Genomic DNA, 14,665 nt, shown 5'->3' with positions numbered 1-14,665 from the left:
CAGCATAATTATGCAATTATATTCAATAAAAGTTAATTTCTTGTTTCTGCAAAGTGCTGCACAATGCAACTAGTCTGAAATGATATATGTGTTCAGCTTCAAGTGGTTGACTATAAAAAAAATTCTCAGGAAGCAACACTTTTGAAAACATTTGTTGTCTAATGTTATAGTTGAGAGCTTAACATCAAAGGATACATGTTGCCTTATAGAAAGGGTGGGGTGGCATTGTTGGTAAATAATGAAATTAAATCACTCAAAAGAAATGACATGGGATTGGAAAGTGTAGAATTGTAGATCAAGCTAAGAAACTGCAAAGATACAAAGACTCTGATGACGATTGTATAGAAACTTCAAAAAAGTAGCAAAGAAATGGTTTGCAAGTTACAATGGGAGATAGATAATGCATGTCAAAAGGGTAATGGTAGATAGTCATTGGTATTTCAATATACAGGTAGATTGAGAAAATTAGGTTGGTTTTAGATCCCAAGAGAAGAAATTTGTAGAATGCCTAAAAGGTTGCTTTTTAGGGCAGCTCTTGATAGAGCCCACTCGGAGATCAACTGTTCTGATTGAGTGTTGTGCAAAGAACTGGAACTGATTGGAGAGTTTATCGTGTAAGAATCATCAAGAAGCAGTGATCATAATATGATAGAATTCACCCTGCAATTTGAGAACGAGAAGCTATAGGCAAATGTATCAGCATTATAGCGGAGAAGGGAATTACAGAGGCATGAGAGAAGAGCAGGCCAAAACTGATTGGAAGGGAACACTAGCAGGGAGGATAGTGAAACTGCAATTAGGAAGGTGTAGGATAGATAAATTCCAAAGAAGAAGTATTCTAAACTCAGGATGATGGAACAATGGCTGACAAGAGAAGTCAAAGCCAAGATGAAAGCCAAAGAGAGGGCATATAATAGAGCAAAATTAGTGGGAAGTTAGAGAATGGGGATTTAAAAGCCAGCAGAAAGCAATTAAAAACTCATAAAGAAGAAAAAGCCAGCAAATAATATTAAAGAGGATACCGAAAGTTTCTTCAGATACACAAAGTATAAAAGTGAGTTGAGAGTAGATACTGTTGCTAAAAAATGATGTTGGAGAGGTAGTAATGGGGAACAAAGAAATGGCAGATGAACTGAATAAGTATTTTGCTTCAGTCTTCACTGTAGAAGACACTAGCAGTATGCCAGAAATTCAAGAGCGTCAGTGGGGAGAAGTGATTACTATGTAGAAGGTGCTTGAGAAACTGAAAGGTCTGAAGGTAGCTAAGTCAGCTGGACTCAGATAGTCCACACTTCAGAGTCCTGAAGGAGGTGGCTGAAGAGATTGTGGAGGTTTTAGTAATGACCTTTCAAGAATTCCGATATTGTTCCGGAGGACTGGAAATTTGCAAATGACACTCCACTTTTCAAGAATAAAGGAAAATACAAGCCAGTTAGCCTGACCTCAGAGTTTGGGAAGGTGTTAGAGTCAATTGTTAAGGATGTGATTTTGCGGTACTTAGAGTCACATGATAAAATTGTCTGAAGTCGTCAGCATGGTTACCTTTGGGGAAAATCTTGCTTGATAAATCTGTTGGAATTCTTTGAATAAATAACAAGCAGAATAGACAAAGGAAAATCAGTGGATGTTATGTATTTGGATTTTCAGAAGGCCTTTGACAAGGTGCCATACCTGAGGCTGCTTAACAAGTTAAGAGCCAATGGTATTCCTGGAAACATATTAGCATGGATAAAGCAGTGGCTGATTGGCAGGAGGCAAAAAGTGGGAATAAAGAGGGCTTTTCTGGCCGGCTGCCAGTGAGTAGTGATGTTACACAGAATTTTGTGTTGGGACCGTTTCTTTTTACATTGTATGTCAATGATTTGGATGAAGGAAATGCAGATGGAATAATGTGTCAGGAAGTATATGTTCACACACTTTAGTAGAAATAAAGAAATATTTTCTAAATGGAGAGAAAGTTAAGAAATCAGAGGTGCAAAGAGACTTGGGAGTACTTGTGCAGGATTCCAAGATAAAATGGCAGAGCAGACTCGATGGCCCAAATGGTCTTATTCTGATCCTACATCTTATGGTCTGATGGTTTATTCTGGGCCAGTAACAGGCAGTGAGTTGACCAGCACAAGGGATAAACCTACTTGATACCATTCTTAAAATCAATTTGTTGCTAATGTGTCTGTATATTATAGAAGGCAGATAAGACACCTGGACTGGATGGTGTACACCCCAGGGTTCTGAAAGAGGTGAGTGAAGTGATTGTGGTGACATTAGTAAGGATCTTTCAAGATTCTCTAGATTTTGGAATGGTTCTGGAAGATTGGAAAATTGCAAAAGACTGGAAACTCACCCTACCGTTCAAGAAGAGAGAGACAGACAGAAGAAAGGAAACTATAGGCCAGTTATAGGAAGATAGTGGAGTCGATCATTTACTAATCTACTCCAGTTTTAAAATTAGTATCAGTGCTTTAAGCTGCCTAGAGCTCTTGAATAAACCCTTTTTGTCACATCATTAACTGTCTATTTCTCTGATTCAGGTGTCCTGCAGGTCAACCTCTTCTGCACACTCTCTAAAACTTCCATGTTCTTCTTATAGAGCAATGGTTCCCAACTTGAGATCAGTGGAGCCCTTGGTTCATGGTAGGAGTGCATGGCATAAAAAAGATTGGGAAATCTGTAGAGGGCATGCGCTGTAAGGAGAGACTGGGTGAATTTTGATTTTTATTTCTTTGGCATACTGGAGGTTAAATGGACATCTGATTAAAGTTTACAAAATTATGAAAAGCATGGATAGAGTAGACAGTCAGAATTTTTACCCAGGGTGGAAATATCAAATATGAGAGTACATACTTTTGAGGGGAGACAGAAAAACTTAAAGGAGGTGTGTAAGAGAGAGCGGTAGTTGACTGGAATGTAGTGCCATGCTAAGTGCAGTGGTGGTTAAAATGCTTTTAAATAGAAACAAAAATCTGCAGTACTTGTAGGGATATGGAACATATGCAGGCAGAATGAATTAGTTTAATTTGGCAATTTGCTTGGCAGTGCTGTTATGGGCTGAACAGCCTTTTCCTGTGCTGTACTGATCTATGTTCTATTCTCTGTGAGTAGGTCAGAAAGTACCTTGGGCCCACCAAGAATTCAATGTGATTCTGGCTGATGTGCTTCAGACCTCAACTCCTCCTTGTTCCCTGAAATTAATGTATTTCAAACTAAAAAACACTTCTAATCATTTAACTTTTACATATCTCCAAGATATAAAATTCTAGAGATTCACTGCCCTCTATGAAAAGAAATTTCTATGTTCCTTCGTTGCAAATAACCAGCCTTTTATTTTGAAACTATGTCCCCTCTTTCAAAAACACAAGAAATTGTGCAGATGATGGAAATCCGAAACAACACATGTAGAGTGCTGGAGGAACTAAGCAGGTCAGGCAGCATCCACGGAAATGAACAAAGGTGAACATTTTAGACCGAGACCCTTCCTCAGGTCGTGATGAGTGTCACAAGCCCTGTTGGCTTGTGCACCTGTATTTCTTAATTGTTCTCTTATCTAGTCATTAATCCATTATGCTTTCTGTTTAATCTCATCAAATTTATTTTGACTGGCATGGGTTTTCTGCATCCTGGCATTTTTTAAAGTAGACTTTCAATTAGCGCTAATTGTGGGGTCCTTATGTTTTGAGATTAATTCATCTCACGGTGTCACTTGGTCAATCCACCAATGTTCTACTGGAATTCCTATGAAAATAACTCTTGTTTCTGTCTCTGCACCTGGGTTCAGATGTTTGTAAGTGCACACTGTGACACTGAGTTATTCCATCATTTTATGCGTGTTCCCCTTATTCAAGACTCTCAGTCAAGTAAAAATATCTTAACATTTTCACTGTCACACACTATTAACCAACTCATTCTTATTTTATGAAACTCCAAGGAATACTGACACAACCTGTTTTATCTTCTCTTTATAAGTTAACATTCTAAGAGCAATAAGTACTGCCTGTTACACGCCTGGTCTTCAGGGCAGGGATGAAGGTCCTTCATCTCTGATGGTGCTCTGGGCTTCCTTCATCATGTCAGTAGCTTCCTCTTGGTTTTCACTACTGTCAATCATGCAAGTCCTGGGTGGAACATAGGAGCAGGATAGAAATAGGAACAGGAGTAGGCCATCCGGCCCATTGAGCCTGCCCCGCCATTCAATAAGATCATGGCTGATCTGTCCATAAACTCAGCTCCATCTACCTGCCTTTTCCCCATAACCCTAAATTCCCCTGCTATGTAAAAATCTAACTGTATCTTAAATATATTTAGTGAAGAAGCCTCAACTGCTTCTCTGGGCAGAGAATTCCACAGATTCACTACTCTATGAGAAAAACAGTTTCTCCTCACCTCCATCCTAAATTCTCACCACTGAATCTTGAGGCAATGTCCTCTAGTTCTAGTCTCACCTTCTAATGGAAACAACTTTCCTACTTTAATCTTATCTATCCCTTGCAAAATTTTGTATGTTCCTATAAGATCCCCTCTCATTCTTCTGAATTCCAAAGAGTATGGTCCCAGGCGACTCAATCTCTCCTCATAGATTAACCCCTTCATCTCTGGAAACAACCTGGTGAACTTCCTCTGCACTGCCTCCAAAGCCAGTATATCCTTCCTCAAGTATGGAGAGCAGAACTGCAAACAGTACTCCAGGTGTGGACTCACCAATATCCAGCATAGTTGCAGTATGACCACCCTGCTCCTGAATTCAATTCCTCAATCCTGTAGACTCAGGAATACCATCATACTCAGATATAGAAGGATTCTTCATAGTTGTTCAAACAATTTTATTTTACCAGATAGGGTTGTTAGCCCTGAGCTGATCCCCTGAACCTGGAGGACTAGTGGGTGGATCATTCTTAGTCTGGCCTCTACCCTTTGACCTTTGGCATCTGTGACAGTACAAAGAGCCGACGCATACTGACCTTATGATAATAGTTTTAGCACACGTTTACATCTGACTTTCAAGTATCTACTTGTGAAAACAGCATGAAACTGCAATATTATTCCCATTAAGTTTCTGCATTGCTAGCACTATATGTTTTCTAATAAGTACTGGAGGTTCGAGGTTTCTGGCAACAGTGGACATAGAAAATTCACAATTATAAGGATTTAGCTGCACCGTGGGAACCCTATAAAAATGTTGATTTGTGGTGTAAAACAATTAAATAACTTAGTTATTCAAGTAGTTCGCAAGCATTTCACAATCACTTACCTCGATTATCATAAATTGCAATGCATCATATCATAAACTAAGTGCAATTTCAACTGAAATATTTATGAGGAAATGAAATAAAAATGAATTGCCATTCTTCATTTGCCTTACGCCTTAGATTTAGCTCTAAATTCATACTGCAGAGTCTGGCTTATCACAAAGGATCTGTCTGTATTATTTCAATATTGAGATAGGAATGAATGAAATTTGAGTAAAACTCAGTCACTGGATTATAAAGTGGGTGACAAGAAGTCTTTAAGGGACATGACTAATAGCTTGAAAAGAAAAATATGCTGATACTGACATCTGAAAATCTGAAAACTGGAATTATTCAACAGGTCAGGTAAAGTAAATGGAATGAGAAATAATTAATACTTTGTGTTGACAACTTTCTCATGAAAAATCATCTACATAAAACATTAACTGTTTTTCCCTTCAAAAAGTGACACCCATCATTAAGGAATCTCACCACACGGACATGCCCTCTTCTTATTACTACCATTTCGACGGAAGTACAGGGATCTGAAGACCCACACTCACAAACAAGAGAAAATCTGCAGATGCTAGAAATTTGAGCAACACATAAAAAAATGCTGGAGGCACTCAGCAGGCAGTCTTGCCAAAGGGTTTCAGCACGAAATGTCAACTATACCTTTTTTTCCACAAATGCTGCCTGACCTGCTGAGTTCTTCCAGCATTTTGTGTGTGTTACCCACAATCACTCTGTTTTAGCAACAGCTTCTTCCCCTCTGCCATCAGATTTCTGAACCCATGAACACCACTTCGTTATTCATTTTTTGTGCTATTTATTTGTTTATGTTTTATTGAAACTTACAGTATTTTTATATGTGCTGCGCTGTACTGCTGCAACAAAACAAAAATTTTCAGGACATATGTCAGTGATAAAAGACGTGATTCTGATTCTACGGTGATGCCGCGTCTGCTGGACAGATCCGGCATTCTCTTCTGATGAACTGATTTTTCTCTTCCTCACGCTTGGCTTCTCAAAGTTGTGATCTCTGCGATTCTAACCAAAAGCAAAATCCTCAAGCCCTAAATGTGTGATCTAATAGGCCTTCTAATGTTCATCTAAACAAATGCTACTGCATACTACTTTGCCAGTAATCATTCTTGTAAATAATTGGTGCCACTCCATACAAGATGTTAATACTGTAGTTCAAAGGATACTGAAACCATTGACACCTTAGTAACTGATGGCAAACCAGCTGCTTTAAAACAGGAGAAATATGACTGTGTTGCCAGCAAATAAATGAAGTTTGAACAGTAATAGACTGCCTCTGAGACCCCACGCCAGCATTGTTAAACTCTCATGCAAGTAAAGTGGCAGTAAAGTATGAAAAATGGCACTACAGCTGATGAGAATAACATCCCTCTCTTAGGAGAAACACTTGTCAGGAAACACCTCTGTTTGCAACATCTAACTTGTTTATATGGTAACAGGAATGGGGTGACCAGAAATATTAAAAATAAACATTTACATTGTTCCACATTTACCAAAAGAAAGGGACAAGTTAGTAACTTTAATGTTATAATCTATTAAGCCCTGTCCTTAAATAGACTGCATGGCAACTTTAAGCATGAAATTGTGAACAAGACTTTACTTAGTGTGAGTCTTTTTTTTTGTTTCTAAAGAGTGGATTAAGAATATTAAAAGAAAGTCAATCCTAAAATTTTATTGGGATTATCACTTGAATGACAGTCACTTCATTCCCTTTAGATAAAGGTTCCTCAATTTTACATATGACATAGAGAAGGATATGGTAGATCTCTTGTCTTGCCTTCCTTGCCCTTAAGCACAGAAACAAACATGAACCCAAGGCGCTACATTTACTTAAAAAGAAAACATTCACAGGGTCTAAAAATGCAAACAACAGGAATTCTGCAGATGCTGGAAATTCAAACAACACACATCAAAGTTGCTGGTGAACGCAGCAGGCCAGGCAGCATCTCTAGGAAGAGGTTCAGTCGACGTTTCAGGCCAAGACCCTTCGTCACTAGCAACTTTGATGTGTGTTGCTTTCACAGGCTCTCTTTATCTTCTTGCTCATATTTTTATCAGCACTTCTGAAATGGAATGCTTTAACCAGAATTTTAGAAATTAAGTTGATTTTTTTTTTGCTTTGGTTTTTTGAGCAAGTATAAGACATGCATTTGAAAATAGAAAAGTTATCATTTTAATATAGTTTACATTGATTCAGTAATAACAGTCAAGCATGCTCAAATGTGAATGATTATGAATTAACAATTGATGCAAGTACGATGGCGGGGGGGGGATATTATTTCTGATTAAATTTCAGGAAGATTGTCCTCAAAGTTAGCATATCCCCTAATGATATTTACTCCGTCCATGGCTGAACATCAATTGTAGCTACTGTCGAGCCACAATTGTCGAGAAAATCCAGTTTGAGTGTGGTTCAGCTACATCCCACAATAATAAGCATTGACGTCAGATAACATGATACAACGTCTCTTGTTTATTTGAGGAACACTAATTAGAGTTGGAAGATATATGTCTAACAACCGCCGACTGGGAACATCGTGAGGGTGACACTACATTGGTCATAATAGCAGAAGTGGTCATGGGCTTGCTGTTAGCTACGCATATTCTAATATGCTTATACTTGGTATAGCAGAACTCAACCAAGTTCTGACTTCTCACTTTGAATCCCTGAGATAGAGATTTAGGAAAACAAGCAAACTTAAAGTTGAAGGAAATTTGATTTGCAGAACTGTGATTAATGTTTTTGCCACTTCGGATTTCATTTCTTGCCTGAAAACACCTTTTGCATTAGATCCACTGGAGCACCTCTTCCATAAACATGTCATTTAGATTAGCAAAGGAGTTGTATTGGCCATCGACCCACTTGTCACGAGGATAAAATTCATAAGCTGAAAAAATGAAAAGAATATGTCCGTGTAGATTCAATGCAGTACGAGAAGCTCTGGGGATTTGCAAAGCTTGTTTACTACTCGTATTGTTTTAAGGCATATTCATAAGAGCGAGACACTTTATGTCACCCAGGTTCAGCATTCAAACAGTCACGTGACTTAATTATGTATTGATATTTCACAAAGCATTTCAAACACACGTCAAAACAATGCAGGTCTACGTGCAATGACATTATGTCTTAAAAAATGAGTATCACTGAAGAAGAAAAGCTCAGTGAAAAAAATATAAATGCTGTGTGGAAGGGTGAAGTGGTAATAACTGGGAGCATCAGACACACACATGTGCACTTACTCTGTACATTCTAATTGCTCCTGGAGGTGTCTTTCATGATAAGCAGAGTGTTCAAACAAAAAAATGGTCGCAATTAATTCAAATGCTGAGACTGGATTACACCTTCATGTCTCAGTATAAGCAAGACAGCCCACTGGGGTGGAATTACAAGTGAAGCATTAAAGTGTCTGTGTAAATCTACAAGACTTACAATATTGCTATGAACATCTTTATGTTAGCCTCCGGGTCCATACTGCTTTAATAGCAGCATCATTATGATAAAAATGGTGTCACAAGCTAAAATTGGGTTAGAAAAGGATAAAAGCAAAGGTTTTTGCATGTTATTATTTAATGACATTACATAATAACAACTGTGATTAATGAATACACTATGAGAAATAGTAGATTAAAAGGAATGAGCTACCCACTGTGCCCTTAATTAGTCTGCCAGTGTAAATGAATTCCCTAGGTCTGAAAAAGCCCTTTGAAACTAGATAGCCCTGACCGTACAATATAAATGGACTTAACGTGAAATGAATACATTTCAACCTTGGTCGTATACTGCTGGAGGTATTCTCTAAGGTAGACTGTGTATTTTGAAAGTGGATGAATTTTACATTTCTGTATATCTCACAGATCGATGTCATGAAAAAGAATCTGGTGATGTGTTCAGTTGTCATCACCACCATGTGTGGTTCATGACAGTAGTGGCATTGTCACGGGAGCACTGGAGAAACCATCAGGAGCTATGCTTCGGAATTTCAAAACAAAATAATTATTAGCATTTGGTAATGGCTGTAAACAATTATTTCAATTATGCAAAAACCCTGATTTATTTTCCCTAATTTTCATTATCAAGCATGACCTAGCTTCCACTCCAGTTTTCTGATCCTAAGATATTGATGAGACCAATGAAAAGACTGAAGCCTATTCCGCAGTTGGGTTGAATCTCTCAGGGAATTTGTGCTTCCATCATTAGCATAACTTGTACTTGCCCACACACACCTTGAAAGTGCAACTTCCAGAGAACTATCGAGGGCAGCTAATACATTGGATTCTGCTTAATTAGGCCATCAGTTAATGGGGACATCTTTTTATTTGAGACAACACTTAAAGAACAAGGAAATAATTGAGAACATAGCCAGGTTTATTTGGGACACTATATCACTTAATTGGGGCAAGGGACTGTTCCTGAACAGTTTCCAACTTTTGTCAGTCGCCTGCATTTATGTGGCCATTAGGTACTACAATGTGCTTAGAATGAACAGTTTTTAATTAGATTCAGCTGAATCTGTTTCTGTTGAAGAAGCAGTGACTTTTGACACTAATAATTGATGAAGAATAAGCAGTAAAATCATTCAGAACTGCTTTGCTTACCATGATTTAATTCACTCAGGCTTAGAGATGACAGTCCATTGTCTACACTAGGTGTCTGCACTGATTTTTTTCATCAAAATCACTCAATCAAAAGAACACAGCAGTGTACACTGGATGAATTCATTTGTTGAAATTCCTAATATAATGGTGAAAATAAATATAAGGAAATAATTCACAATTCACCAATAAATATATTTATTCACCAATAAATATAAGGAAATAATTCACAATTTTATAGTATTGTAGTAGCATTGGCAATGTTCTCATTTGTTCCGTATTTCAGTTAAATACATCATTTGTTACTCAGTTAGATGGTTGTTCTTTTTATACCTTTTTAACAAATTCCATGACATTTTGACTAATTGGAGCAGCCAGTTAAATAGACCAAATCGTACTGGACCCAATGTGTCCCAATTAACTGGAGTTCACAGTAGTCAAATTTTGGAGCCATCTATTTCTTTTTCCAAGTAAGTCAGACCTTAGCAACAAGAATGCAACACAGAGGTTAAAGAAAAACAAACTACCTTGGAAAGATGTCAGTTAAGTTGAACTGAAGAGTGAATACGTAAATGTCTTTTACTACTTTCTCTGAGCTGGTTTATTTTATATAAGTTGTTTTATGAAATCCGAGCTGTTGTTTTTTTTGGTGTGTGCCTGCGTGCGTGCGCGTCTGTGCGTGCATCTGTGATGATGTCTTTTTCATGGCTTTTACAAAGCAGGGAACGAGAGATAGACTGTGTGGCACGCCACTCCTCACACAGACATTTTCGCAGTATTTTTCCCTTTACTTTATGAGGTCGAACTGCGATCTCCACTCTCAAACCGGCATGGATGGAAAGCGTACTTGGGAGCTGACAAAACGGGTTTCGAACCCAGGAACCTCCACTCCCGGGTCCAGCGCCGATAACATTGCACCACCAGCCAGCCATCGAGCTGTTAGTTTTAATGAAACTTTTTGCAAAAGTGACAGAAATGGCTAGTAAGGGGAAACCACACAAAAAAAAAACAACCATTCAATCAAAGTGCTCCGTGCTGGTGTTTTACCTTCCACTGCAATACTAATCTCCTCTCTCCACCTTTATCAGACACAATCAGTTATTTAAGACTACATTCAGGAAGCTTAAGACTTTTAGTTTTCACCATTATATTAGGAATTTCAACAAATGAATGAAAATTATGGGGTGATTTTAATGCCTAAATATAAATAGCTTTGGATAAATGTGTTTTTTTTTACTTTCAAGTATCATCCCAAGTTGCTTACAGCCTACTATTAAGGTGATGGAAAATGGCTGACCAATCAACATTCAGGAGACATATGAAAGCAACATATTTTATGGAAGCTTACCATCTCACATAACCCACATGTTTCATTTTTACACATTAAGTGGTTTTCAAGGCATTGGGGAATATGACAGGTCAAGGATGTGGAAAGATTTGGATCCTGCTGATAAGTTCAATACCTTGAGAAGCTGGTGGAGAAACAATATTCCTTCAGGACAACAAGCTTATACAGAAAAGTGTCAGGAAACCTGCAAAGAAAGAGTGAAAGGTATCTTCTGGTTCAAAAATTGCGAACATTTGAAAACATGTAATTTTGTTGGATTGTTTCTATCTTCTTCAGCAATGTTGCACCTATTTCAAGTGTGAACCCTAGTGAAAAATGATGTCATAATTTTTCTACAGTTGATCATCACTGGACAAATAATACACACACATTAATTTTGCATTGAAAGGTAGGTAAAATTGAGATGTCTCATAGTTCTCCCCAATTAGGTGCATTAGCATTCAGGATTACTTGTTGTTCCAATATAATTCAACTAATTGTGGTCAAGTTAACATCTTTGGCTAAGTAGCTGATGCAGGAATTTATTCAGATGCATGGGTTGGACAATCTATAACAGGGGTGCATGGAAAGAGCTACTTTTTAACCAGGGCAATGACTGAGATTTCAAAAACAGAGTTTCACTGCAGTTTCTCTGAGATGAGGAGCAACCAATCAGCGAGAGGCATTGACTTAAAAAGCAGAGCTTCGAGTCAGTTTTCTCTGAGTTGGACAATCCATACCAGAGGTGCGTGAAAAAAGCGACTTTTTAACCAGGGTGACAATTGAGATTTCAAAGGCAGAGTTTGACTGCAGTTTCTCTGAGTAGAGGACTGGCCAATCAGCAAGAGAGATTCATTAGAACGGGGGAATATAAGTAAAGCAGATGTAAGCAGAGTGGCCATTCTTGTGAATGTGCCAGTTTTCAGACTGGCTTTGACTCATCAGGATTAGGCAACATTAGCATGGGTGAGGAAAAGCATCTTGTAAGTTACTCTCTCTCTGTTCTTATTTGTTCATTCCTCATCTATTAGTACATTGTATAAAACAAATGGTTCCAGGGGCAGTCTTTTGTACTGCTTGTGGGATGTGGGAAGTCTGGACAACCTCCAGTATCCCTGATGAACACATCCGCACCAGGTACAAGTCCTGAGAGAATGTATTAAGGAACTGGAGCTGGAACTTCGATTCATACAGGAGAATAAGGAGTTGATAGATAGGAGCTACAGGGAGGTAGTTACCCCTAGCTTGCAGGTGATAGGTGGCTGTCAGAAGAAGGGGGAGGGGATGCACAGCCAGTGCAGAGTACGCCTGTGGCCATTCCCCTCAATCTTTCAATACTATTGACGGGGATGGCTAACCGGGTGGGGGGGGCGGGGGCTAGCGAAGTGAATGAGTCTCTGGTACTGAGTGTGGTGCTGTGGCTCAGAGGAGTAGAGAGGTGAAGGTGAATGCAGTGTTGATAGGAGATTCTTTGTTCAGAGGAAAAGAAATGAGGTTCTGTGGGCACAATAGAGACACCCAGATGGTGCCAGGATCAGTGATGTCTTGGATCATGTCCATGGCATTCTCAAGGCCAGAAGTCTTTGCACATAATGGTACCAATGGCATAGGTAGACAAGGTGAGGAGGTCCTGAAGATGATTTTAGAGAGCTAGGTAGAAAGCCGTGGGCACAATAGGGACACCCAGATGGGGCCAGGATTAGTGACCTCCAGGATAATAATGCTTGGATTGCTGCCTGTGTCATGTGCCAGTGAAAATAAGAATAGGATGATTTGGCAGATGAATATGTGGCTGAGGAACTGATGCAGGGTGCAGTGGTTTAGATTCATGGATCACTGAGATCTCTTCCAGGGAAGCTATGACCTGTACAAAAGGGATGGGTTACACCTGAACCGGAGGGGTCCAATATCCTTGCGGGCAAGTTGGTTAGAGTTGTTTGGGTGGGTTTAAACTAGTTTGGCAGAGGATGGGAACTGGAGTGATAGTGCTGAAGATAACATAATTGGGTTACAAGGAGGGCTGAAGTGTAGTGAGACTCCTAGCAAAGAGAGGCTGATGATAGAGCAAAATTACAGTTAACAAGTTGAGTTGCAAAGTTAACGGTGGACATAATTGAAAAGGGTGAATGCAGGACTAGAGATGTTACAAATGAATGCGCAAAGTATACAGAATAAGGTCAATGAACTTGTAGCACAGTTACAGATTGGCAAGTATGATGTCGGAGGCATCACTGAATCACGGCTGAAAGAAGATTATAGCTGAGAGCTTAATGTTCAAGAATTCACATTGTGTCAAAAGGATAGGCAAGAAGGCAAAAGGGTGGTACGGTTCTTTTGGTAAAAAATGAAATTAAATCATTAGAAAGAGGTGACCTAGGGTCAAAATGAGTTGAATCATTGTAGACAGAGTTATGGAACTGCAAGGGTAAAAAGACACTGATGGGAGTTACATACAGACTCCCAAACAGTAGTCAGGATGAGGTTACAACAGGAGATAGAAAATGGATGTCAAAGGGACAATGTTACAATAATCATAGGAGATCTCGATATTTAGGAAGGTTGTGAAAATAATATTGATGCTGAATCCCAAGAGGGGGAATTTCTAGAATGTCAACAATGTGGCTTTTTAGAGCAGCTTGTGGTTGACCCAACTAGGGGAACAGTGATTCTGGATTCAGTGTTGTGCAATGAATCAGAATTGATTAGAGAGCTTAAGGTAAATGAACCCTTAGAGACAAATGTATGATTGACTTCACCCTGAAATTTGAGAAGGAGAAGCTAAGACCAGATGTGTCATTATTAGAGTGGAGTAAAGGAAATTTCAGAAACATGAGAGAGAAGTTGGTAAGTATTGATTGGAAGAGGAAACCAGCAGGAAGATAGATAGACAGATATACTTTATTAATCCCGAGGGAAATTTGGTTTTGTTACAGCCGCATCAACCAAGAATAGAGTGTAAATATAGCAATACAAAAAACCCCAACAGTCAAACAACAAAATGCAAACTATGCCAGATGGAAAGTAAGTCCAGGACCAGTCTATTGGCTCAGGGTGTCTGACCCTCCACGGGAGGACCTGCACGTTCAATGGCCACAGGCAGGAACGACCTCCCGTGCTGCCAAGTGTTGTATCACGGTGGAATGTGGCCGAAGTCCAACAGTAAAAAGTTCAATATCCAGTCTGCAAACACGTTCCTCGATCATAATATACCCCGGATTGCACCATCCGTTGTTAGCCAGATCAGTAAGCACCCCAATCCTTCACGCTTACCACTCTCGGTGCACTTCCGGTCAGGCGGAACGGTATTACCCACTGAACTCCTCTTCTCCAAAAGTCTCTGTTGTCTCGACCCGGTCCTCTTTCCTCGGCTTTGTGATCCCCCTCTGCATCCTCTGTGTGTTTTCCTCCGGATTTCAGCAGGGGTGTCTGCCTCTCTATTCGTTAAGCCGGCCGGAATTTTCTGGTCCGTGGAATACAC

This window comes from Mobula birostris, chromosome 10 (assembly GCF_030028105.1).
Source record: "Mobula birostris isolate sMobBir1 chromosome 10, sMobBir1.hap1, whole genome shotgun sequence".
Classification (NCBI taxonomy): domain Eukaryota; kingdom Metazoa; phylum Chordata; class Chondrichthyes; order Myliobatiformes; family Myliobatidae; genus Mobula; species Mobula birostris.
This window is presented reverse-complemented; position numbering follows the sequence as displayed.